Source organism: Heterodontus francisci, chromosome 22 (genome assembly GCF_036365525.1).
Source record: "Heterodontus francisci isolate sHetFra1 chromosome 22, sHetFra1.hap1, whole genome shotgun sequence".
Classification (NCBI taxonomy): Eukaryota; Metazoa; Chordata; class Chondrichthyes; order Heterodontiformes; family Heterodontidae; genus Heterodontus; species Heterodontus francisci.
The window spans coordinates 35,713,921-35,737,607 of record NC_090392.1 but is presented as its reverse complement, the minus strand read 5'-3'; the positions used below and the strand labels follow the sequence as shown (position 1 = coordinate 35,737,607).

The 23,687-nt window shown below is 43.9% G+C and overlaps 7 non-coding genes across 7 annotated transcripts; all 7 read left to right on the top strand.

Moving 5' to 3' along the window:
• The first annotated feature begins 1,470 nt into the window (after nucleotides 1-1,470).
• On the top strand, nucleotides 1,471-1,543 carry trnam-cau (transfer RNA methionine (anticodon CAU)). The gene has a single exon. It is a non-coding gene; the product is annotated as a tRNA-Met (tRNA).
• A 3,397-nt stretch (nucleotides 1,544-4,940) lies between these two features.
• On the top strand, nucleotides 4,941-5,013 carry trnav-cac (transfer RNA valine (anticodon CAC)). Its single transcript has one exon. It is a non-coding gene; the product is annotated as a tRNA-Val (tRNA).
• Nucleotides 5,014-8,410: 3,397 nt separating this feature from the next.
• On the top strand, nucleotides 8,411-8,483 carry trnav-cac (transfer RNA valine (anticodon CAC)). Its single transcript has one exon. It is a non-coding gene; the product is annotated as a tRNA-Val (tRNA).
• Nucleotides 8,484-11,890: 3,407 nt separating this feature from the next.
• On the top strand, nucleotides 11,891-11,963 carry trnav-cac (transfer RNA valine (anticodon CAC)). Its single transcript has one exon. It is a non-coding gene; the product is annotated as a tRNA-Val (tRNA).
• A 3,404-nt stretch (nucleotides 11,964-15,367) lies between these two features.
• trnav-cac (transfer RNA valine (anticodon CAC)) lies at nucleotides 15,368-15,440 on the top strand. The gene has a single exon. It is a non-coding gene; the product is annotated as a tRNA-Val (tRNA).
• Nucleotides 15,441-18,837: 3,397 nt separating this feature from the next.
• trnav-cac (transfer RNA valine (anticodon CAC)) lies at nucleotides 18,838-18,910 on the top strand. Its single transcript has one exon. It is a non-coding gene; the product is annotated as a tRNA-Val (tRNA).
• Nucleotides 18,911-22,310: 3,400 nt separating this feature from the next.
• trnav-cac (transfer RNA valine (anticodon CAC)) lies at nucleotides 22,311-22,383 on the top strand. Its single transcript has one exon. It is a non-coding gene; the product is annotated as a tRNA-Val (tRNA).
• Nucleotides 22,384-23,687: the final 1,304 nt, after the last annotated feature.

Here is a 23,687-nt window from a genome sequence, read left to right as displayed (position 1 = left end):
TTTCACTGCTGTATCACCAAACTAAACTAATCGGTCAACGGGATGCTGTTTTTCGAGCTTGTGTTGATGTTCACTGGAACACTGAGGCAATCCCAGGATAGAGATGTGAGCATGAGAGCAGTGGGCAGTCTTGAAATGGCAAGCAACCGGAAGCTCAGGGTCCTGCTTGCGGACTGAGCCGACGTATTCCGCAAAGCGGTCACCCAGTCTGCGTTTGGTCTCCTCAATAAACATGAATATACATGAATTGGATTTAGGCGCCAGTATGTTTGAAAACAAGAAGAAAGAAAAGCACAAATGCCATTAACTCTGACTTTGCAAATGATTCACTGAAAAATTCTTTCATTTGCTGGAAAAGATGACTATTGTGCATCTGAAAATGGGCACCATGGAATTGTGTTGCATACTGACCTGTTTTCCTATATTTGCCTGTCATCTATGCAATTCAATTTGTGTTGGATATTGCTGAGAATCTCATTTCAAGATGAGGGCACAGATATTATTATAATACGGCTGAAAGCCTAAACCTGGAACAAATACTGTGTTACATGGATTGCAACTTATCGAGGGCTGTGCAGCTAAGGTGAGGAAGACAGGAATGATGTGTTTGATGATTGCGTGGAATGCATTGCAAACTTGGGTTACGTTGCTTGATTTCATTCTACACCTTGAAATTCAGAAACAAGTGAGGCACCAGGTGGAAACCAACAGCTGTCTCTGTGGAAGAGGGGACATGGCTTCCTAATCTAACCATTTGAACTCTGCAAACATTCTGCTGGATCTGAACTGCCCTGTATACCAAGGCCAATTTGTATACTATATAAATTGGCATGCCCAGACTATGCAGTGGGGTCCAACCAGGACATTATATAGCTGCAGTGAAGCTTCGCCCCCATTATATAACTGCCTCTGTTATGCATTCTACTGCGAGGGTAATCACATTGTATGTAGCAACTCAGCAAAATAAGGACTCATTTGATCAAAATAAAGAGTTTAAAAACACAAATATGTGTCAGTGCAATCAGTAAATAATGAGAAATGAAATCCAGAAGTTGGCAAGAATCCCAAGTGGATGTCTTGGTGTGGTTGGGGAAGGGAATCTTTGTCAATGATGGCACACTGTGCATTAACACTGCAGCAGCTGCTGCACCTCTTACAAACTTAGTTTCTTAAGGTAGAGTTTAAAAAAAAGGGAATTGGATAATTGCATGAAAGGAGAGGCAAAGAAAAGCAGAGCTAAGGAAGTGGGCCCAAATGGCAAGTCTTTCAAAAAACTGGCAATGGTACGATGGCCTGAATGGACTGGCGATGTGTTGTGCACTGCTGATCGTCCATGGCTGGGTCAATACCTCTGCAGCCTTGCGAAATGTCACAGTGGAATTGCATTTCAATGAAACAAGCAGCACAAATCGATTAAGACTGTACAGTTTAACAATACTTGCAGCTTCCTCAGCGCTGCAACTGTGTTGAGTTTCTGTAGTGTAGTGGTGATCACGTTTGCCTCATACGCAAAAGGTCCCCAGTTCGAAACTGGGCAGAAACATTTTCAAAACCAACCCTAACATCTTCGCAAGAAATGTGCAATCATTGACATTCCCCATTAACACAACACAATTTCTCAAAGCTCTCTTTCTCTTGCACATTGTGTGCACAATGCCTTGCACTCGCTCCTCTTTCTAGTCCTGATGCTGCAGAAAGTTCCTCAAAACCGAGCAGTGACACTTTATTTGGCTCAGATTAGAATAGAAACCTGCAACACGAGCTTGCTAAATCACAGCGAATCTTAGTCTCATTTCAGACGAGGCAAAAGCACATCAGCAATTCACTTTCACCAGCTCCACAGTCGTTGAGACAGGGGCACGCTGCAATATTTTGACCCGCACTGTCCAATTACTCGCTGTCAGCAGCAAGTGGCGTCTGCTGCCTCAATCAACAGGTTACTGGCCATCTCGGGGAGGTAAAATAGCACAACCCGGGCCAAATCTCCCCAGAAACCAAGCACCGGCTCAGCAAAACGTAGGCACATGATATCCGGGTCACTGAACCTCCGAGCAGCTCTGACAGAACACCCAAGTGACTGAAACTTTCTTTGCGTTGCAATGATGAATCTCCGGTGGAAACAAGTTGGGGGAAATTGCTCCTCCTGAACATTTCTTCTTGTGTAAAAGGGGCAAAAATCCTTTTCAATTTAACCACTGCTGCAGCAGATTCTTGGTGTCTGAAGCACCTTGATAACCCAGCTCTTAACATGCAGCCGCAATTATGACAAGGGGTAAAGGTTCATGACACGCAGAGGGGGAAAATTTATTTAAGTTATGACAGTCGCTCACAGATTTAATAGCGTTTTGTTCAGTCAGTAACAGAGACATACCTGGATTTATTGATGCAGATTAACATAACTATTCAGCGTCACGCAGAGCCGCTAGGAGTACTTTGCCTCCCTTAAAGACGGACACAGCTGATTCTGTAACTGAAGCTAAGGAAACAGGCAGACCTGCCAAATTATCATTTTATTTTGTTCTTCATTCGGCAAGTAACAGGAACACTAACAAGGTGGCGTTGAAAATGAGATGCACTGCGGCTCCGCTCAATATCAAAGCGCTCCTTCATATTGAACCGAGGAAGAATATAATTGAATAAAAGCAAAATACTGTGGATGCTGGAAATCTGAAATAAAAACAAGAAATTCTGGAAATACTCAGCACGACTGGCAGCATCTGTGGAGACAGAAGCAGAGTTAACATTTCGGCTCAGTGACCCTTCTTCAGAACTGGCAAATATTAGAAATGTCAAAGGTTAGAAGCAAGTAAAGCGGGGGTGGAGCAAGAGATAACAAAGGAGAAGGTGTAGATTGGACAAGGCCACAGAATAGCTGACCAGAAGGTCATGGAGCAAAGGCAAACAATATGTTAATGGTGTGTTGAAAGACAAAGCATTAGTACAGAGAGGACTGTTAATGGACTGAAAATTGAACAGCAGCAAGTACAAACAGGAAAAAAAACAGTGGGTAAGCAAACTGAACAAACTAAGATGAAATAAAATAAACATACAAAAAAATGTAAAAAATGTAAAAATGAAAAATAACAAAAAATGAAAGTAAAATGGGGGCCCCGTCATGCTCTGGAATTATTGAACTCAATATTCAGTCCGGCACGCTCTCGTGTGCAGTGGTTCACACCGCAGCCTCACAGCTCCAGCGACCCGCTTTCAATTCTGGGCACTGCCTGCGTGGTGTTTGCAAGTTCTCCCTGTGTCTGCGTGGGATTCCTCTGGGTGCTCCGGTTTCCTCCCACATGCCAAAGACTGGCTGCTTGATAGGTTAATTGGCCATTATAAATTGCCCCTCGTATAGGGAGGTGGTGGGGAAATATAGGGAAGGTGGGGATGTGGTAGGAATATGGAATTCGTGTCGGATTAGTATAAATGGGTGGTCGATGGTCAGCACAGACTCGGTGGGCCGAAGGGCCTGTTTCACTGCTGTATCACCAAACTAAACTAATCGGTCAACGGGATGCTGTTTTTCGAGCTTGTGTTGATGTTCACTGGAACACTGAGGCAATCCCAGGATAGAGATGTGAGCATGAGAGCAGTGGGCAGTCTTGAAATGGCAAGCAACCGGAAGCTCAGGGTCCTGCTTGCGGACTGAGCCGACGTATTCCGCAAAGCGGTCACCCAGTCTGCGTTTGGTCTCCTCAATAAACATGAATATACATGAATTGGATTTAGGCGCCAGTATGTTTGAAAACAAGAAGAAAGAAAAGCACAAATGCCATTAACTCTGACTTTGCAAATGATTCACTGAAAAATTCTTTCATTTGCTGGAAAAGATGACTATTGTGCATCTGAAAATGGGCACCATGGAATTGTGTTGCATACTGACCTGTTTTCCTATATTTGCCTGTCATCTATGCAATTCAATTTGTGTTGGATATTGCTGAGAATCTCATTTCAAGATGAGGGCACAGATATTATTATAATACGGCTGAAAGCCTAAACCTGGAACAAATACTGTGTTACATGGATTGCAACGTTTCGAGGGCTGTGCAGCTAAGGTGAGGAAGACAGGAATGATGTGTTTGATGATTGCGTGGAATGCATTGCAAACTTGGGTTACGTTGCTTGATTTCATTCTACACCTTGAAATTCAGAAACAAGTGAGGCACCAGGTGGAAACCAACAGCTGTCTCTGTGGAAGAGGGGACATGGCTTCCTAATCTAACCATTTGAACTCTGCAAACATTCTGCTGGATCTGAACTGCCCTGTATACCAAGGCCAATTTGTATACTATATAAATTGGCATGCCCAGACTATGCAGTGGGGTCCAACCAGGACATTATATAGCTGCAGTGAAGCTTCGCCCCCATTATATAACTGCCTCTGTTACGCATTCTACTGCGAGGGTAATCACATTGTATGTAGCAACTCAGCAAAATAAGGACTCATTTGATCAAAATAAAGAGTTTAAAAACACAAATATGTGTCAGTGCAATCAGTAAATAATGAGAAATGAAATCCAGAAGTTGGCAAGAATCCCAAGTGGATGTCTTGGTGTGGTTGGGGAAGGGAATCTTTGTCAATGATGGCACACTGTGCATTAACACTGCAGCAGCTGCTGCACCTCTTACAAACTTAGTTTCTTAAGGTAGAGTTTAAAAAAAAAGGGAATTGGATAATTGCATGAAAGGAGAGGCAAAGAAAAGCAGAGCTAAGGAAGTGGGCCCAACTGGCAAGTCTTTGAAAAAACTGGCAATGATACGATGGCCTGAATGGACTGGCGATGTGTTGTGCACTGCTGATCGTCCATGGCTGGGTCAATACCTCTGCAGCCTTGCGAAATGTCACAGTGGAATTGCATTTCAATGAAACAAGCAGCACAAATCGATTAAGACTGTACAGTTTAACAATACTTGCAGCTTCCTCAGCGCTGCAACTGTGTTGAGTTTCTGTAGTGTAGTGGTGATCACGTTTGCCTCACACGCAAAAGGTCCCCAGTTCGAAACTGGGCAGAAACATTTTCAAAACCAACCCGAACATCTTCGCAAGAAATGTGCAATCATTGACATTCCCCATGAACACAACACAATTTCTCAAAGCTCTCTTTCTCTTGCACATTGTGTGCACAATGCCTTGCACTCGCTCCTCTTTCTAGTCCTGATGCTGCAGAAAGTTCCTCAAAACCGAGCAGTGACACTTTATTTGGCTCAGATTAGAATAGAAACCTGCAACACGAGCTTGCGAAGTATCAGCGAATCTTTGTCTCATTTCAGACGAGGCAAAAGCACATCAGCAATTCACTTTCACCAGCTCCACAGTCGTTGAGACAGGGGCACGCTGCAATATTTTGACCCGCACTGTCCAATTACTCGCTGTCAGCAGCAAGTGGCGTCTGCTGCCTCAATCAACAGGTTATTGGCCATCTCGGGGAGGTAAAATAGCACAACCCGGGCCAAATCTCCCCATCAACCAAGCACCGGCTCAGCAAAACGTAGGCACATGATATCCGGGTCTCTGAACCTCCGAGCAGCTCTGACAGAACAGCCAAGTGACTGAAACTTTCTTTGAGTTGCAATGATGAATCTCCGGTGGAAACAAGTTGGGGGAAATTGCTCCTCCTGAACATTTCTTCTTGGTGAAAAGGGGCAAAAAATCCTTTTCAATTTAACCACTGCTGCAGCAGATTCTTGGTGTCTGAAGCACCTTGATAACCCAGCTCTTAACATGCAGCCGCAATTATGACAAGGGGTAAAGGTTCATGACACGCAGAGGGGGAAAATTTATTTAAGTTATGACAGTCGCTCACAGATTTAATAGCGTTTTGTTCAGTCAGTAACAGAGACATACCTGGATTTATTGATGCAGATTAACATAACTATTCAGCGTCACGCAGAGCCGCTAGGAGTACTTTGCCTCCCTTCAAGACGGACACAGCTGATTCTGTAACTGAAGCTAAGGAAACAGGCAGACCTGCCAAATTATCATTTTATTTTGTTCTTCATTCGGCAAGTGACAGGAACACTAACAAGGTGGCGTTGAAAATGAGATGCACTGCGGCTCCGCTCAATATCAAAGCGCTCCTTCATATTGAACCGAGGAAGAATATACATGAATAAAAGCAAAATACTGTGGATGCTGGAAATCTGAAAAAAAAACAAGAAATTCTGGAAATACTCAGCACGACTGGCAGCATCTGTGGAGACAGAAGCAGAGTTAACATTTCGGCTCAGTGACCCTTCTTCAGAACTGGCAAATATTAGAAACGTCAAAGGTTAGAAGCAAGTAAAGCGGGGGTGGAGCAAGAGATAACAAAGGAGAAGGTGTAGATTGGACAAGGCCACAGAATAGCTGACCAGAAGGTCATGGAGCAAAGGCAAACAATATGTTAATGGTGTGTTGAAAGACAAAGCATTAGTACAGAGAGGACTGTTAATGGACTGAAAATTGAACAGCAGCAAGTACAAACAGGAAAAAAAACAGTGGGTAAGCAAACTGAACAAACTAAGATGAAATAAAATAAACATACAAAAAAATGTAAAAAATGTAAAAATGAAAAATAACAAAAAATGAAAGTAAAATGGGGGCCCCGTCATGCTCTGGAATTATTGAACTCAATATTCAGTCCGGCACGCTCTCGTGTGCAGTGGTTCACACCGCAGCCTCACAGCTCCAGCGACCCGCTTTCAATTCTGGGCACTGCCTGCGTGGTGTTTGCAAGTTCTCCCTGTGTCTGCGTGGGATTCCTCTGGGTGCTCCGGTTTCCTCCCACATGCCAAAGACTGGCTGCTTGATAGGTTAATTGGCCATTATAAATTGCCCCTCGTATAGGGAGGTGGTAGGGAAATATAGGGAAGGTGGGGATGTGGTAGGAATATGGAATTCGTGTCGGATTAGTATAAATGGGTGGTCGATGGTCAGCACAGACTCGGTGGGCCGAAGGGCCTGTTTCACTGCTGCATCACCAAACTAAACTAATCGGTCAACGGGATGCTGTTTTTCGAGCTTGTGTTGATGTTCACTGGAACACTGAGGCAATCCCAGGATAGAGATGTGAGCATGAGAGCAGTGGGCAGTCTTGAAATGGCAAGCAACCGGAAGCTCAGGGTCCTGCTTGCGGACTGAGCCGATGTCTTCCGCAAAGCGGTCACCCAGTCTGCGTTTGGTCTCCCCAATAAACATGAATATACATGAATTGGATTTAGGCGCCAGTATGTTGCAAAACAAGAAGAAAGAAAAACACAAATGCCATTAACTCTGACTTTGCAAATGATTCACTGAAAAATTCTTTCCTTTGCTGGAAAGGATGACTATTGTGCATCTGAAAATGGGCACCATGGGATTGTGTTGCATACTGACCTGTTTTCTTATATTTGCCTGTCATCTGTGCAATTCAATTTGTGTTGGATATTGCTGAGAATCTCATTTCAAGATGAAGGCACAGATATTATTATAATCCTACTGAAAGCCTAAACCTGGAACAAATCCTGTGTTACATGGATTGCAACTTATCGAGGGCTGTGCAGCTAAGGTGAGGAAGACAGGAATGATGTGTTTGATGATTGCGTGGAATGCATTGCAAACTTGGGTTACGTTGCTTGATTTCATTCTACACCTTGAAATTCAGAAACAAGTGAGGCACCAGGTGGAAACCAACAGCTGTCTCTGTGGAAGAGGGGACATGGCTTCCTAATCTAACCATTTGAACTCTGCAAACATTCTGCTGGATCTGAACTGCCCTGTATACCAAGGCCAATTTGTATACTATATAAATTGGCATGCCCAGACTATGCAGTGGGGTCCAACCAGGACATTATATAGCTGCAGTGAAGCTTCGCCCCCATTATATAACTGCCTCTGTTATGCATTCTACTGCGAGGGTAATCACATTGTATGTAGCAACTCAGCAAAATAAGGACTCATTTGATCAAAATAAAGAGTTTAAAAACACAAATATGTGTCAGTGCAATCAGTAAATAATGAGAAATGAAATCCAGAAGTTGGCAAGAATCCCAAGTGGATGTCTTGGTGTGGTTGGGGAAGGGAATCTTTGTCAATGATGGCACACTGTGCATTAACACTGCAGCAGCTGCTGCACCTCTTACAAACTTAGTTTCTTAAGGTAGAGTTTAAAAAAAAGGGAATTGGATAATTGCATGAAAGGAGAGGCAAAGAAAAGCAGAGCTAAGGAAGTGGGCCCAAATGGCAAGTCTTTCAAAAAACTGGCAATGGTACGATGGCCTGAATGGACTGGCGATGTGTTGTGCACTGCTGATCGTCCATGGCTGGGTCAATACCTCTGCAGCCTTGCGAAATGTCACAGTGGAATTGCATTTCAATGAAACAAGCAGCACAAATCGATTAAGACTGTACAGTTTAACAATACTTGCAGCTTCCTCAGCGCTGCAACTGTGTTGAGTTTCTGTAGTGTAGTGGTGATCACGTTTGCCTCACACGCAAAAGGTCCCCAGTTTGAAACTGGGCAGAAACATTTTCAAAACCAACCCGAACATCTTCGCAAGAAATGTGCAATCATTGACATTCCCCATTAACACAACACAATTTCTCAAAGCTCTCTTTCTCTTGCACATTGTGTGCACAATGCCTTGCACTCGCTCCTCTTTCTAGTCCTGATGCTGCAGAAAGTTCCTCAAAACCGAGCAGTGACACTTTATTTGGCTCAGATTAGAATAGAAACCTGCAACACGAGCTTGCTAAGTCACAGCGAATCTTAGTCTCATTTCAGACGAGGCAAAAGCACATCAGCAATTCACTTTCACCAGCTCCACAGTCGTTGAGACAGGGGCACGCTGCAATATTTTGACCCGCACTGTCCAATTACTCGCTGTCAGCAGCAAGTGGCGTCTGCTGCCTCAATCAACAGGTTACTGGCCATCTCGGGGAGGTAAAATAGCACAACCCGGGCCAAATCTCCCCAGAAACCAAGCACCGGCTCAGCAAAACGTAGGCACATGATATCCGGGTCACTGAACCTCCGAGCAGCTCTGACAGAACACCCAAGTGACTGAAACTTTCTTTGCGTTGCAATGATGAATCTCCGGTGGAAACAAGTTGGGGGAAATTGCTCCTCCTGAACATTTCTTCTTGTGTAAAAGGGGCAAAAATCCTTTTCAATTTAACCACTGCTGCAGCAGATTCTTGGTGTCTGAAGCACCTTGATAACCCAGCTCTTAACATGCAGCCGCAATTATGACAAGGGGTAAAGGTTCATGACACGCAGAGGGGGAAAATTTATTTAAGTTATGACAGTCGCTCACAGATTTAATAGCGTTTTGTTCAGTCAGTAACAGAGACATACCTGGATTTATTGATGCAGATTAACATAACTATTCAGCGTCACGCAGAGCCGCTAGGAGTACTTTGCCTCCCTTAAAGACGGACACAGCTGATTCTGTAACTGAAGCTAAGGAAACAGGCAGACCTGCCAAATTATCATTTTATTTTGTTCTTCATTCGGCAAGTAACAGGAACACTAACAAGGTGGCGTTGAAAATGAGATGCACTGCGGCTCCGCTCAATATCAAAGCGCTCCTTCATATTGAACCGAGGAAGAATATAATTGAATAAAAGCAAAATACTGTGGATGCTGGAAATCTGAAATAAAAACAAGAAATTCTGGAAATACTCAGCACGACTGGCAGCATCTGTGGAGACAGAAGCAGAGTTAACATTTCGGCTCAGTGACCCTTCTTCAGAACTGGCAAATATTAGAAATGTCAAAGGTTAGGAGCAAGTAAAGCGGGGGTGGAGCAAGAGATAACAAAGGAGAAGGTGTAGATTGGACAAGGCCACAGAATAGCTGACCAGAAGGTCATGGAGCAAAGGCAAACAATATGTTAATGGTGTGTTGAAAGACAAAGCATTAGTACAGAGAGGACTGTTAATGGACTGAAAATTGAACAGCAGCAAGTACAAACAGGAAAAAAAACAGTGGGTAAGCAAACTGAACAAACTAAGATGAAATAAAATAAACATACAAAAAAATGTAAAAAATGTAAAAATGAAAAATAACAAAAAATGAAAGTAAAATGGGGGCCCCGTCATGCTCTGGAATTATTGAACTCAATATTCAGTCCGGCACGCTCTCGTGTGCAGTGGTTCACACCGCAGCCTCACAGCTCCAGCGACCCGCTTTCAATTCTGGGCACTGCCTGCGTGGTTTTTGCAAGTTCTCCCTGTGTCTGCGTGGGATTCCTCTGGGTGCTCCGGTTTCCTCCCACATGCCAAAGACTGGCTGCTTGATAGGTTAATTGGCCATTATAAATTGCCCCTCGTATAGGGAGGTGGTGGGGAAATATAGGGAAGGTGGGGATGTGGTAGGAACATGGAATTCGTGTCGGATTAGTATAAATGGGTGGTCGATGGTCAGCACAGACTCGGTGGGCCGAAGGGCCTGTTTCACTGCTGTATCACCAAACTAAACTAATCGGTCAACGGGATGCTGTTTTTCGAGCTTGTGTTGATGTTCACTGGAACACTGAGGCAATCCCAGGATAGAGATGTGAGCATGAGAGCAGTGGGCAGTCTTGAAATGGCAAGCAACCGGAAGCTCAGGGTCCTGCTTGCGGACTGAGCCGACGTATTCCGCAAAGCGGTCACCCAGTCTGCGTTTGGTCTCCTCAATAAACATGAATATACATGAATTGGATTTAGGCGCCAGTATGTTTGAAAACAAGAAGAAAGAAAAGCACAAATGCCATTAACTCTGACTTTGCAAATGATTCACTGAAAAATTCTTTCATTTGCTGGAAAAGATGACTATTGTGCATCTGAAAATGGGCACCATGGAATTGTGTTGCAGACTGACCTGTTTTCCTATATTTGCCTGTCATCTATGCAATTCAATTTGTGTTGGATATTGCTGAGAATCTCATTTCAAGATGAGGGCACAGATATTATTATAATACGGCTGAAAGCCTAAACCTGGAACAAATACTGTGTTACATGGATTGCAACGTTTCGAGGGCTGTGCAGCTAAGGTGAGGAAGACAGGAATGATGTGTTTGATGATTGCGTGGAATGCATTGCAAACTTGGGTTACGTTGCTTGATTTCATTCTACACCTTGAAATTCAGAAACAAGTGAGGCACCAGGTGGAAACCAACAGCTGTCTCTGTGGAAGAGGGGACATGGCTTCCTAATCTAACCATTTGAACTCTGCAAACATTCTGCTGGATCTGAACTGCCCTGTATACCAAGGCCAATTTGTATACTATATAAATTGGCATGCCCAGACTATGCAGAGGACTCCAGGTGGGGTCCAACCAGGACATTATATAGCTGCAGTGAAGCTTCGCCCCCATTATATAACTGCCTCTGTTACGCATTCTACTGCGAGGGTAATCACATTGTATGTAGCATCTCAGCAAAATAAGGACTCATTTGATCAAAATAAAGAGTTTAAAAACACAAATATGTGTCAGTGCAATCAGTAAATAATGAGAAATGAAATCCAGAACTTGGCAAGAATCCCAAGTGGATGTCTTGGTGTGGTTGGGGAAGGGAATCTTTGTCAATGATGGCACACTGTGCATTAACACTGCAGCAGCTGCTGCACCTCTTACAAACTTAGTTTCTTAAGTGAGAGTTTAAAAAAAAGGGAATTGGATAATTGCATGAAAGGAGAGGCAAAGAAAAGCAGAGCTAAGGAAGTGGGCCCAAATGGCAAGTCTTTCAAAAAACTGGCAATGGTACGATGGCCTGAATGGACTGGCGATGTGTTGTGCACTGCTGATCGTCCATGGCTGGGTCAATACCTCTGCAGCCTTGCGAAATGTCACAGTGGAATTGCATTTCAATGAAACAAGCACCACAAATCGATTAAGACTGTACAGTTTAACAATACTTGCAGCTTCCTCAGTGCTGCAACTGTGTTGAGTTTCTGTAGTGTAGTGGTGATCACGTTTGCCTCACACGCAAAAGGTTCTCAGTTCGAAACTGAGCAGAAACATTTTCAAAACTAACCCAAACATCTTAGCAAGAAATATGCAATCATTGACATTCCCCATTAACACAACACAATTTCTCAAAGCTCTCTTTCTCTTGCACATTGTGTGCACAATGCCTTGCACTCGCTCCTCTTTCTAGTCCTGATGCTGCAGAAAGTTCCTCAAAACCGAGCAGTGACACTTTATTTGGCTCAGATTAGAATAGAAACCTGCAACACGAGCTTGCGAAGTAACAGCGAATCTTTGTCTCATTTCAGACGAGGCGAAAGCACATCAGCAATTCACTTTCACCAGCTCCACAGTCGTTGAGACAGGGGCACGCTGCAATATTTTGACCCGCACTGTCCAATTACTCGCTGTCAGCAGCAAGAGGCGTCTGCTGCCTGAATCAACAGGTTACTGGCCATCTCGGGGAGGTAAAATAGCACAACCCGGGCCAAATCTCCCCAGAAACCAAGCACCGGCTCAGCAAAACGTAGGCACATGATATCCGGGTCACTGAACCTCCGAGCAGCTCTCACAGAACACCCAAGTGACTGAAACTTTCTTTGAGTTGCAATGATGAATCTCCGGTGGAAACAAGTTGGGGGAAATTGCTCCTCCTGAACATTTCTTCTTGGGTAAAAGGGGCAAAAATCCTTTTCAATTTAACCACTGCTGCAGCAGATTCTTGGTGTCTTAAGCACCTTGATAACGCAGCTCTTAACATGCAGCCGCAATTATGACAAGGGGTAAAGGTTCATGACACGCAGAGGGGAAAAAGTTATTTAAGTTATGACAGTCGCTCACAGACTTATTAGCGTTTTGTTCAGTCAGTAACAGAGACATACCTGGATTTATTGATGCAGATTAACATAACTATTCAGCGTCACGCAGAGCCGCCAGGAGTACTTTGCCTCCCTTAAAGACGGACACGGCTGATTCTGTAACTGAAGCTAAGGAAACAGGCAGACCTGCCAAATTATCATTTTATTTTGTTCTTCATTCGGCAAGTAACAGGAACACTAACAAGGTGGCGTTGAAAATGAGATGCACTGCGGCTCCGCTCAATATTAAAGCGCTCCTTCATATTGAACTGAGGAAGAATATACATGAATAAAAGCAAAATACTGTGGATGCTGGAAATCTGAAATAAAAACAAGAAATTCTGGAAATACTCAGCACGACTGGCAGCATCTGTGGAGACAGAAGCAGAGTTAACATTTCGGCTCAGTGACCCTTCTTCAGAACTGGCAAATATTAGAAATGTCAAAGGTTAGAAGAAAGTAAAGCGGGGGTGGAGCAAGAGATAACAAAGGAGGTGTAGATTGGACAAGGCCACAGAATAGCTGACCCGAAGGTCATGGAGCAAAGGCAAACAATATGTTAATGGTGTGTTGAAAGACAAAGCATTAGTACAGAGAGGACTGTTAATGGACTGAAAATTGAACAGCAGCAAGTACAAACAGGAAAAAAAACAGTGGGTAAGCAAACTGAACAAACTAAGATGAAATAAAATAAACATACAAAAAAATGTAAAAAATGTAAAAATGAAAAATAACAAAAAATGAAAGTAAAATGGGGGCCCCGTCATGCTCTGGAATTATTGAACTCAATATTCAGTCCGGCACGCTCTCGTGTGCAGTGGTTCACACCGCAGCCTCTCAGCTCCAGCGACCCGCCTTCAATTCTGGGCACTGCCTGCGTGGTGTTTGCAAGTTCTCCCTGTGTCTGCGTGGGATTCCTCTGGGTGCTCCGGTTTCCTCCCACATGCCAAAGACTGGCTGCTTGATAGGTTAATTGGCCATTATAAATTGCCCCTCGTATAGGGAGGTGGTAGGGAAATATAGGGAAGGTGGGGATGTGGTAGGAATATGGAATTCGTGTCGGATTAGTATAAATGGGTGGTCGATGGTCAGCACAGACTCGGTGGGCCGAAGGGCCTGTTTCACTGCTGTATCACCAAACTAAACTAATCGGTCAACGGGATGCTGTTTTTCGAGCTTGTGTTGATGTTCATTGGAACACTGAGGCAATCCCAGGATAGAGATGTGAGCATGAGAGCAGTGGGCAGTCTTGAAATGGCAAGCGACCGGAAGCTCAGGGTCCTGCTTGCGGACTGAGCCGACGTATTCCGCAAGCGGTCACCCAGTCTGCGTTTGGTCTCCCCAATAAACATGAATATACATGAATTGGATTTAGGCGCCAGTATGTTGCAAAACAAGAAGAAAGAAAAGCACAAATGCCATTAACTCTGACTTTGCAAATGATTCACTGAAAAATTCTTTCATTTGCTGGAAAAGATGACTATTGTGCATCTGAAAATGGGCACCATGGAATTGTGTTGCAGACTGACCTGTTTTCTTATATTTGCCTGTCATCTATACAATTCAATTTGTGTTGGATATTGCTGAGAATCTCATTTCAAGATGAGGGCACAGATATTATTAGAATCCTACTGAAAGCCTAAACCTGGAACAAATACTGTGTTACATGGATTGCAACGTTTCGAGGGCTGTGCAGCTAAGGTGAGGAAGACAGGAATGATGTGTTTGATGATTGCGTGGAATGCATTGCAAACTTGGGTTACGTTGCTTGATTTCATTCTACACCTTGAAATTCAGAAACAAGTGAGGCACCAGGTGGAAACCAACAGCTGTCTCTGTGGAAGAGGGGACATGGCTTCCTAATCTAACCATTTGAACTCTGCAAACATTCTGCTGGATCTGAACTGCCCTGTATACCAAGGCCAATTTGTATGCTATATAAATTGTCATGCCCAGACTATGCAGAGGACTCCAGGTGGGGTCCAACCAGGACATGATATAGCTGCAGTGAAGCTTCGCCCCCATTATATAACTGCCTCTGTTACGCATTCTACTGCGAGGGTAATCACATTGTATGTAGCAACTCAGCAAAATAAGGACTCATTTGATCAAAATAAAGAGTTTAAAAACACAAATATGTGTCAGTGCAATCAGTAAATAATGAGAAATGAAATCCAGAAGTTGGCAAGAATCCCAAGTGGATGTCTTGGTGTGGTTGGGGAAGGGAATCTTTGTCAATGATGGCACACTGTGCATTAACACTGCAGCAGCTGCTGCACCTCTTACAAACTTAGTTTCTTAAGGTAGAGTTTAAAAAAAAAGGGAATTGGATAATTGCATGAAAGGAGAGGCAAAGAAAAGCAGAGCTAAGGAAGTGGGCCCAACTGGCAAGTCTTTGAAAAAACTGGCAATGATACGATGGCCTGAATGGACTGGCGATGTGTTGTGCACTGCTGATCGTCCATGGCTGGGTCAATACCTCTGCAGCCTTGCGAAATGTCACAGTGGAATTGCATTTCAATGAAACAAGCAGCACAAATCGATTAAGACTGTACAGTTTAACAATACTTGCAGCTTCCTCAGCGCTGCAACTGTGTTGAGTTTCTGTAGTGTAGTGGTGATCACGTTTGCCTCACACGCAAAAGGTCCCCAGTTCGAAACTGTGCAGAAACATTTTCAAAACCAACCCGAACATCTTCGCAAGAAATGTGCAATCATTGACATTCCCCATGAACACAACACAATTTCTCAAAGCTCTCTTTCTCTTGCACATTGTGTGCACAATGCCTTGCACTCGCTCCTCTTTCTAGTCCTGATGCTGCAGAAAGTTCCTCAAAACCGAGCAGTGACACTTTATTTGGCTCAGATTAGAATAGAAACCTGCAACACGAGCTTGCGAAGTATCAGCGAATCTTTGTCTCATTTCAGACGAGGCAAAAGCACATCAGCAATTCACTTTCACCAGCTCCACAGTCGTTGAGACAGGGGCACGCTGCAATATTTTGACCCGCACTGTCCAATTACTCGCTGTCAGCAGCAAGTGGCGTCTGCTGCCTCAATCAACAGGTTATTGGCCATCTCGGGGAGGTAAAATAGCACAACCCGGGCCAAATCTCCCCATCAACCAAGCACCGGCTCAGCAAAACGTAGGCACATGATATCCGGGTCTCTGAACCTCCGAGCAGCTCTGACAGAACAGCCAAGTGACTGAAACTTTCTTTGAGTTGCAATGATGAATCTCCGGTGGAAACAAGTTGGGGGAAATTGCTCCTCCTGAACATTTCTTCTTGGTGAAAAGGGGCAAAAAATCCTTTTCAATTTAACCACTGCTGCAGCAGATTCTTGGTGTCTGAAGCACCTTGATAACCCAGCTCTTAACATGCAGCCGCAATTATGACAAGGGGTAAAGGTTCATGACACGCAGAGGGGGAAAATTTATTTAAGTTATGACAGTCGCTCACAGATTTAATAGCGTTTTGTTCAGTCAGTAACAGAGACATACCTGGATTTATTGATGCAGATTAACATAACTATTCAGCGTCACGCAGAGCCGCTAGGAGTACTTTGCCTCCCTTCAAGACGGACACAGCTGATTCTGTAACTGAAGCTAAGGAAACAGGCAGACCTGCCAAATTATCATTTTATTTTGTTCTTCATTCGGCAAGTGACAGGAACACTAACAAGGTGGCGTTGAAAATGAGATGCACTGCGGCTCCGCTCAATATCAAAGCGCTCCTTCATATTGAACCGAGGAAGAATATACATGAATAAAAGCAAAATACTGTGGATGCTGGAAATCTGAAAAAAAAACAAGAAATTCTGGAAATACTCAGCACGACTGGCAGCATCTGTGGAGACAGAAGCAGAGTTAACATTTCGGCTCAGTGACCCTTCTTCAGAACTGGCAAATATTAGAAACGTCAAAGGTTAGAAGCAAGTAAAGCGGGGGTGGAGCAAGAGATAACAAAGGAGAAGGTGTAGATTGGACAAGGCCACAGAATAGCTGACCAGAAGGTCATGGAGCAAAGGCAAACAATATGTTAATGGTGTGTTGAAAGACAAAGCATTAGTACAGAGAGGACTGTTAATGGACTGAAAATTGAACAGCAGCAAGTACAAACAGGAAAAAAAACAGTGGGTAAGCAAACTGAACAAACTAAGATGAAATAAAATAAACATACAAAAAAATGTAAAAAATGTAAAAATGAAAAATAACAAAAAATGAAAGTAAAATGGGGGCCCCGTCATGCTCTGGAATTATTGAACTCAATATTCAGTCCGGCACGCTCTCGTGTGCAGTGGTTCACACCGCAGCCTCACAGCTCCAGCGACCCGCTTTCAATTCTGGGCACTGCCTGCGTGGTGTTTGCAAGTTCTCCCTGTGTCTGCGTGGGATTCCTCTGGGTGCTCCGGTTTCCTCCCACATGCCAAAGACTGGCTGCTTGATAGGTTAATTGGCCATTATAAATTGCCCCTCGTATAGGGAGGTGGTAGGGAAATATAGGGAAGGTGGGGATGTGGTAGGAATATGGAATTCGTGTCGGATTAGTATAAATGGGTGGTCGATGGTCAGCACAGACTCGGTGGGCCGAAGGGCCTGTTTCACTGCTGCATCACCAAACTAAACTAATCGGTCAACGGGATGCTGTTTTTCGAGCTTGTGTTGATGTTCACTGGAACACTGAGGCAATCCCAGGATAGAGATGTGAGCATGAGAGCAGTGGGCAGTCTTGAAATGGCAAGCAACCGGAAGCTCAGGGTCCTGCTTGCGGACTGAGCCGATGTCTTCCGCAAAGCGGTCACCCAGTCTGCGTTTGGTCTCCCCAATAAACATGAATATACATGAATTGGATTTAGGCGCCAGTATGTTGCAAAACAAGAAGAAAGAAAAGCACAAATGCCATTAACTCTGACTTTGCAAATGATTCACTGAAAAATTCTTTCCTTTGCTGGAAAAGATGACTATTGTGCATCTGAAAATGGGCACCATGGGATTGTGTTGCATACTGACCTGTTTTCTTATATTTGCCTGTCATCTGTGCAATTCAATTTGTGTTGGATATTGCTGAGAATCTCATTTCAAGATGAGGGCACAGATATTATTATAATCCTACTGAAAGCCTAAACCTGGAACAAATCCTGTGTTACATGGATTGCAACTTATCGAGGGCTGTGCAGCTAAGGTGAGGAAGACAGGAATGATGTGTTTGATGATTGCGTGGAATGCATTGCAAACTTGGGTTACGTTGCTTGATTTCATTCTACACCTTGAAATTCAGAGACAAGTGAGGCACCAGGTGGAAACCAACAGCTGTCTCTGTGGAAGAGGGGACATGGCTTCCTAATCTAACCATTTGAACTCTGCAAACATTCTGCTGGATCTGAACTGCCCTGTATACCAAGGCCAATTTGTATACTATATAAATTGGCATGCCCAGACTATGCAGTGGGGTCCAACCAGGACATTATATAGCTGCAGTGAAGCTTCGCCCCCATTATATAACTGCCTCTGTTATGCATTCTACTGCGAGGGTAATCACATTGTATGTAGCAACTCAGCAAAATAAGGACTCATTTGATCAAAATAAAGAGTTTAAAAACACAAATATGTGTCAGTGCAATCAGTAAATAATGAGAAATGAAATCCAGAAGTTGGCAAGAATCCCAAGTGGATGTCTTGGTGTGGTTGGGGAAGGGAATCTTTGTCAATGATGGCACACTGTGCATTAACACTGCAGCAGCTGCTGCACCTCTTACAAACTTAGTTTCTTAAGGTAGAGTTTAAAAAAAAGGGAATTGGATAATTGCATGAAAGGAGAGGCAAAGAAAAGCAGAGCTAAGGAAGTGGGCCCAAATGGCAAGTCTTTCAAAAAACTGGCAATGGTACGATGGCCTGAATGGACTGGCGATGCGTTGTGCACTGCTGATCGTCCATGGCTGGGTCAATACCTCTGCAGCCTTGCGAAATGTCACAGTGGAATTGCATTTCAATGAAACAAGCAGCACAAATCGATTAAGACTGTACAGTTTAACAATACTTGCAGCTTCCTCAGCGCTGCAACTGTGTTGAGTTTCTGTAGTGTAGTGGTGATCACGTTTGCCTCACACGCAAAAGGTCCCCAGTTCGAAACTGCGCAGAAACATTTTCAAAACCAACCCTAACATCTTCGCAAGAAATGTGCAATCATTGACATTCCCCATTAACACAACACAATTTCTCAAAGCTCTCTTTCTCTTGCACATTGTGTGCACAATGCCTTGCACTCGCTCCTCTTTCTAGTCCTGATGCTGCAGAAAGTTCCTCAAAACCGAGCAGTGACACTTCATTTGGCTCAGATGAGAATAGAAACCTGCAACACGAGCATGCTTAGTAACAGCGAATCTTAGTCTCATTTCAGACGAGGCAAAAGCACATCAGCAATTCACTTTCACCAGCTCCACAGTCGTTGAGACAGGGGCACGCTGCAATATTTTGACCCGCACTGTCCAATTACTCGCTGTCAGCAGCAAGTGGCGTCTGCTGCCTGAATCAACAGGTTACTGGCCATCTCGGGGAGGTAAAATAGCACAACCCGGGCCAAATCTCCCCAGAAACCAAGCACCGGCTCAGCAAAACGTAGGCACATGATATCCGGGTCACTGAACCTCCGAGCAGCTCTGACAGAACACCCAAGTGACTGAAACTTTCTTTGCGTTGCAATGATGAATCTCCGGTGGAAACAAGTTGGGGGAAATTGCTCCTCCTGAACATTTCTTCTTGTGTAAAAGGGGCAAAAATCCTTTTCAATTTAACCACTGCTGCAGCAGATTCTTGGTGTCTTAAGCACCTTGATAACCCAGCTCTTAACATGCAGCCGCAATTATGACAAGGGGTAAAGATTCATGACACGCAGAGGGGAAAAAGTTATTTAAGTTATGACAGTCGCTCACAGATTTATTAGCGTTTTGTTCAGTCAGTAACAGAGACATACCTGGATTTATTGATGCAGATTAACATAACTATTCAGCGTCACGCAGAGCCGCTGGGAGTACTTTGCCTCCCTTAAAGACGGACACAGCTGATTCTGTAACTGAAGCTAAGGAAACAGGCAGACCTGCCAAATTATCATTTTATTTTGTTCTTCATTCGGCAAGTAACAGGAACACTAACAAGGTGGCGTTGAAAATGAGATGCACTGCGGCTCCGCTCAATATCAAAGCAATATTGAACCGAGGAAGAATATAATTGAATAAAAGCAAAATACTGTGGATGCTGGAAATCTGAAATAAAAACAAGAAATTCTGGAAATACTCAGCACGACTGGCAGCATCTGTGGAGACAGAAGCAGAGTTAACATTTCGGCTCAGTGACCCTTCTTCAGAACTGGCAAATATTAGAAATGTCAAAGGTTAGAAGCAAGTAAAGCGGGGGTGGAGCAAGAGATAACAAAGGAGAAGGTGTAGATTGGACAAGGCCACAGAATAGCTGACCAGAAGGTCATGGAGCAAAGGCAAACAATATGTTAATGGTGTGTTGAAAGACAAAGCATTAGTACAGAGAGGACTGTTAATGGACTGAAAATTGAACAGCAGCAAGTACAAACAGGAAAAAAAACAGTGGGTAAGCAAACTGAACAAACTAAGATGAAATAAAATAAACATACAAAAAAATGTAAAAAATGTAAAAATGAAAAATAACAAAAAATGAAAGTAAAATGGGGGCCCCGTCATGCTCTGGAATTATTGAACTCAATATTCAGTCCGGCACGCTCTCGTGTGCAGTGGTTCACACCGCAGCCTCACAGCTCCAGCGACCCGCTTTCAATTCTGGGCACTGCCTGCGTGGTTTTTGCAAGTTCTCCCTGTGTCTGCGTGGGATTCCTCTGGGTGCTCCGGTTTCCTCCCACATGCCAAAGACTGGCTGCTTGATAGGTTAATTGGCCATTATAAATTGCCCCTCGTATAGGGAGGTGGTGGGGAAATATAGGGAAGGTGGGGATGTGGTAGGAATATGGAATTCGTGTCGGATTAGTATAAATGGGTGGTCGATGGTCAGCACAGACTCGGTGGGCCGAAGGGCCTGTTTCACTGCTGTATCACCAAACTAAACTAATCGGTCAACGGGATGCTGTTTTTCGAGCTTGTGTTGATGTTCACTGGAACACTGAGGCAATCCCAGGATAGAGATGTGAGCATGAGAGCAGTGGGCAGTCTTGAAATGGCAAGCAACCGGAAGCTCAGGGTCCTGCTTGCGGACTGAGCCGACGTATTCCGCAAAGCGGTCACCCAGTCTGCGTTTGGTCTCCTCAATAAACATGAATATACATGAATTGGATTTAGGCGCCAGTATGTTTGAAAACAAGAAGAAAGAAAAGCACAAATGCCATTAACTCTGACTTTGCAAATGATTCACTGAAAAATTCTTTCATTTGCTGGAAAAGATGACTATTGTGCATCTGAAAATGGGCACCATGGAATTGTGTTGCATACTGACCTGTTTTCCTATATTTGCCTGTCATCTGTGCAATTCAATTTGTGTTGGATATTGCTGAGAATCTCATTTCAAGATGAGGGCACAGATATTATTATAATACGGCTGAAAGCCTAAACCTGGAACAAATACTGTGTTACATGGATTGCAACGTTTCGAGGGCTGTGCAGCTAAGGTGAGGAAGACAGGAATGATGTGTTTGATGATTGCGTGGAATGCATTGCAAACTTGGGTTACGTTGCTTGATTTCATTCTACACCTTGAAATTCAGAAACAAGTGAGGCACCAGGTGGAAACCAACAGCTGTCTCTGTGGAAGAGGGGACATGGCTTCCTAATCTAACCATTTGAACTCTGCAAACATTCTGCTGGATCTGAACTGCCCTGTATACCAAGGCCAATTTGTATACTATATAAATTGGCATGCCCAGACTATGCAGAGGACTCCAGGTGGGGTCCAACCAGGACATTATATAGCTGCAGTGAAGCTTCGCCCCCATTATATAACTGCCTCTGTTACGCATTCTACTGCGAGGGTAATCACATTGTATGTAGCATCTCAGCAAAATAAGGACTCATTTGATCAAAATAAAGAGTTTAAAAACACAAATATGTGTCAGTGCAATCAGTAAATAATGAGAAATGAAATCCAGAACTTGGCAAGAATCCCAAGTGGATGTCTTGGTGTGGTTGGGGAAGGGAATCTTTGTCAATGATGGCACACTGTGCATTAACACTGCAGCAGCTGCTGCACCTCTTACAAACATAGTTTCTTAAGGTAGAGTTTAAAAAAAAGGGAATTGGATAATTGCATGAAAGGAGAGGCAAAGAAAAGCAGAGCTAAGGAAGTGGGCCCAAATGGCAAGTCTTTCAAAAAACTGGCAATGGTACGATGGCCTGAATGGACTGGCGATGTGTTGTGCACTGCTGATCGTCCATGGCTGGGTCAATACCTCTGCAGCCTTGCGAAATGTCACAGTGGAATTGCATTTCAATGAAACAAGCAGCACAAATCGATTAAGACTGTACAGTTTAACAATACTTGCAGCTTCCTCAGTTCTGCAACTGTGTTGAGTTTCTGTAGTGTAGTGGTGATCACGTTTGCCTCACACGCAAAAGGTCCCCAGTTCGAAACTGGGCAGAAACATTTTCAAAACCAACCCGAACATCTTCGCAAGAAATGTGCAATCATTGACATTCCCCATTAACACAACACAATTTCTCAAAGCTCTCTTTCTCTTGCACATTGTGTGCACAATGCCTTGCACTCGCTCCTCTTTCTAGTCCTGATGCTGCAGAAAGTTCCTCAAAACCGAGCAGTGACACTTTATTTGGCTCAGATTAGAATAGAAACCTGCAACACGAGCTTGCTAAGTCACAGCGAATCTTAGTCTCATTTCAGACGAGGCAAAAGCACATCAGCAATTCACTTTCACCAGCTCCACAGTCGTTGAGACAGGGGCACGCTGCAATATTTTGACCCGCACTGTCCAATTACTCGCTGTCAGCAGCAAGTGGCGTCTGCTGCCTGAATCAACAGGTTACTGGCCATCTCGGGGAGGTAAAATAGCACAACCCGGGCCAAATCTCCCCAGAAACCAAGCACCGGCTCAGCAAAACGTAGGCACATGATATCCGGGTCACTGAACCTCCGAGCAGCTCTGACAGAACACCCAAGTGACTGAAACTTTCTTTGCGTTGCAATGATGAATCTCCGGTGGAAACAAGTTGGGGGAAATTGCTCCTCCTGAACATTTCTTCTTGTGTAAAAGGGGCAAAAATCCTTTTCAATTTAACCACTGCTGCAGCAGATTCTTGGTGTCTTAAGCACCTTGATAACCCAGCTCTTAACATGCAGCCGCAATTATGACAAGGGGTAAAGGTTCATGACACGCAGAGGGGGAAAATTTATTTAAGTTATGACAGTCGCTCACAGATTTAATAGCGTTTTGTTCAGTCAGTAACAGAGACATACCTGGATTTATTGATGCAGATTAACATAACTATTCAGCGTCACGCAGAGCCGCTAGGAGTACTTTGCCTCCCTTCAAGACGGACACAGCTGATTCTGTAACTGAAGCTAAGGAAACAGGCAGACCTGCCAAATTATCATTTTATTTTGTTCTTCATTCGGCAAGTGACAGGAACACTAACAAGGTGGCGTTGAAAATGAGATGCACTGCGGCTCCGCTCAATATCAAAGCGCTCCTTCATATTGAACCGAGGAAGAATATACATGAATAAAAGCAAAATACTGTGGATGCTGGAAATCTGAAAAAAAAACAAGAAATTCTGGAAATACTCAGCACGACTGGCAGCATCTGTGGAGACAGAAGCAGAGTTAACATTTCGGCTCAGTGACCCTTCTTCAGAACTGGCAAATATTAGAAACGTCAAAGGTTAGAAGCAAGTAAAGCGGGGGTGGAGCAAGAGATAACAAAGGAGAAGGTG